The following is a 3,457-nucleotide window of genomic DNA, read 5'->3' on the forward strand; positions in this document are numbered from 1 at the left end:
GAGTACTGCATTTAATATTTTACATCAATATTCATTACTGATACTGTTTCTTTCTCAGCTTTGCCTTTGTTTTGTCAAGGGATCAAAACCATACTTGCCTGATTAGCAGGAATTGGGGGGTCTTCTAAGTTTCCTTTTGTTTGGAAATAATCTATGTTATATAGTTCTTTTTTTAAAAATGGTTGAGGCTATGCTCCCCTTTCTACCCATCCTCCATAACTACACATACTTTCCCTCCTCTAGCTCTCTTCACTCTCTTGGCTTTCTTTACTCTCTTCAGTCAGAGTCTGGGATCTCTGACTCCTGGCCTTCATCTGTCTCCCTCTTCCTCTTCTCATTCATGGAGCACTGAGGCTGAGGGAGTCATTGTGAGGCTTAGGGTGATTGAAGGGATCTCATAGCAGCCTGAGCTGCAAGGACAGCTTCTGTGCCTTAATCTGCAGGGACTTTGGATTAGGTAGAGAGGTAGTGGAGAAGGCTAGAGCCCTAGACTAACTTTATAGACATTTAGCCATCTAACTCCCTGTCTTTTGGGAGATCCCATCTTTGGCAAACCACCCAGGTGATGGAAATGCTGTTTCCAGAACAAGCATTGCTCTAAGCAGCTGTAGCTCAGTGGATGAAGGAGAAATCTAGCAAGACCCCAGAGTAAAGGCTATGTGTAGTCTCCTGATCTAGTATGTGCACTGCACCCTCAAGATCTCCAGGACCTCATCTTCAACCCTGTCTTCCACTTGAACCTTCCTGTTGCTTTCTTATGTGGGAGAATAGACTTGGTCAGGCGATGCAAGTCAGCTAGGCCCAGACAAACACACCCACAATGTTTCATCACTGAACATGTAAGTAGAAGAAAGATGGGATTCTCAGCTTTGACAGTTACCCTGCATTATTTGTGCTGGCTTCCAGTTCTTGCTGCTGGACGCAACCATCCAGCTTTGGTAATTTACTCAACAGTATCTTCAGACTAGAGGCAACTAGATGGCTCAGTGGATAGAGCACTGGGCCTGGAGTCAGGAGGATGTGAGTTCAAATCTGCCCTCAGACACTTACTAGCTGTGTAACCCTGGACAAGTCACTTAACCTCCCTTTGCCTTAATTCACTAGAGAAGGAAATGGAAAACCACTCCAGTATCTTTGTCAAGGAAAACCCCATGGGGTAATGAAGAGTCAGACATGACTGAACAGTCTGTAGACTGCCCAGAACAGGAGCATAGACCTGATTGAGATCCTGTGCTTCCTCTTCCATTTCAGCTTCTCTACACTCAGCAAAAATTGCTCTGTGAAGGGCATAAGTCATTCCCTGCTCAATCTCTCCAGGAGTTTTGTTGGTATTCCAAAGGAATAGAAATTCTCCATAATACTATCCCATTCTCTTGGCAATGAATTTCTCATCACGTGTTAATGATGTTGGAGTGACTTCTCATGAGCTGGGCTTCATTGTAGAAGGCAGATACCAGCTGTATGCCTCCAAGTTAGAAATTCAGATGACACTCATTGTTCTCTGCTCTGAGATACTCTGTCCCCAACCAGGTGGTAGCCCACAGATCACTCAGGAAAGTGTGCAGGAGACCATTGGTAATGTGCCATAGATCAGCAGATCATCCATTTCCTGAAGAACACATGCAGTGATGCTGAAATAGCCTCCAGTACTGCCCCACATGATCACCAATCAGATTTGACTTTGGGAGCTGGAGAGAGATCAGCTTTGATTCTCTGAGCATGTTCTATACAAGCAGTCTCTGTGCTAGGTGGACTTTGAGCTACTGATATCATACGCCTAAGAGCTGGGTGTTTGAGAACCTAGTCATATGACTTGTGGTGGTGACTTCAGCAGGCCACAGTGATGCCAAGAGGGTTTGGAAGAGGCAGAAAGGCACAGACCCTGAGAAAACCTTAGGGGCTGCAGAGAACAGTCTTCATACCCCAGAGACAAGAGGGGTCCTTATGCCAAAATAGACATGTTGGAGACTTCCCAGAAGCAGTACAGGAGATGTAGTCTGGTAGCTCCCAGTGGTGGGAACTGTATTTCCCCAGGTACCTGTCAATGGAGAAGTAGCTATATACTTGTTCCTATCTTTACTTTCCAGGGTCCTGGACCACAGCATGACTTACAGGATTCTCTACTGTATTATTATTTACGTCAGAACCTTTCACAGTTAATAAAGTTGCAAAGTGAAAAAAAAAGATGGTAGCTTCACTGGTGTGGAATTCACTTTGACAGAATTTCATATTTCTGTCGAGGGCACCACCAGCCTTCTAGTCACCTAGGTTCACACCACTGAGTCACCTTTGACTGTTTCCTTTCTCTCTCCTCTTACCCAATTTGTTGCCAAGTCTTGTGGATTCTACCTCCACAGCATCTCTTGATTCCTTTTTCTTTTGCCCAATCATGCCATGCAATCCTAATTAAATCTCTCATCACTTCTTGCCTTGACTATTGAAAGAGCAATTTAATTGGACTCTTTGCTTTCAGTTTCTCTCCCTTTGTAGTCAATCCTCTACCCAAGCTTCAAAATTATAAAGAATGAGCTTGGCTGCAAAGTAGGACTATGAGAAGTCACTTCTCCACCCTTCTTTGCAGAGCTAGGGTCTGTGGATATGGAATACTGCTTGTAACATTAGACTTTCTAGATATTTTGGTTGGTTCTGCTGATTTTTGTCTCTTTTGCCACTTTTTTATTTCCTTAATCAATCAACAAACCTTTATTAAGCACCTACTATGTGCCAGGAACTGTGCTAAGTGATAGGGAAAGCAATAACTCTCTGGAAGAATGAGGCAATTATTTATCGGGAAATGCAGGTAATATAAAAGCAACAGCTATCAATAAAAGTTAAAAGAATAAAATAAATTCCTTCATAGTCTAATTCTAACTTCTCTTTCTAGAAGTATTTCATATTACTCCTTTTCACAAACCCTACATTCCATAGAATTGTCTTACTTGCTATTCCTCAAACCCATCACATATCCTGCCTTTGCAAGAGTTGCCTATAATCTGTAGGTCAAACTTCCTTCTTGCCTCTGCCTCTTAGAATCTTTAAATTTGCATATGGCTTACCTTAAATTTTACCTGCTTGGAGATAACTTGTCTGATTCCCCCAGGTCATTAGTGTTGTCTCCTTCAAATAATCTTTTATTTTTTTGTGTGCTTCTATTCTGCCCCCCTCCCTCACTAAAATATAATCTCCTGGAGGTCAAGGACTGTTTTTCATTTTTGTCTCTGTATCCATGGTGCTTAGCACAATGCTTTGCATATAGTAAACAATTCATATGTTTGTTGAATTTAATTGTGAATTTATTGGTGTCTAATGCCTTTTTATAGGACAGCTCTTTAATGTCCTATGTTATTTCTCTATTTTGGTAGTACACACACACACACACACACGCGCATTAGTGGAACACCATCTGAAAACCAGAATGCTTTGTGCTACCTCTGACATGTACTGTCACAAATATACC

General features: G+C 42.2%; 1 pseudogene; it reads left to right on the forward strand.

Annotated features, from left to right (window-relative positions):
- The first annotated feature begins 531 nt into the window (after positions 1-531).
- On the forward strand, positions 532-1,956 carry LOC118841964 (annotated as a pseudogene).
- The last annotated feature ends 1,501 nt before the right edge of the window (positions 1,957-3,457 follow it).

Source organism: Trichosurus vulpecula, chromosome 3 (genome assembly GCF_011100635.1).
Source record: "Trichosurus vulpecula isolate mTriVul1 chromosome 3, mTriVul1.pri, whole genome shotgun sequence".
Taxonomy (NCBI): domain Eukaryota; kingdom Metazoa; phylum Chordata; class Mammalia; order Diprotodontia; family Phalangeridae; genus Trichosurus; species Trichosurus vulpecula.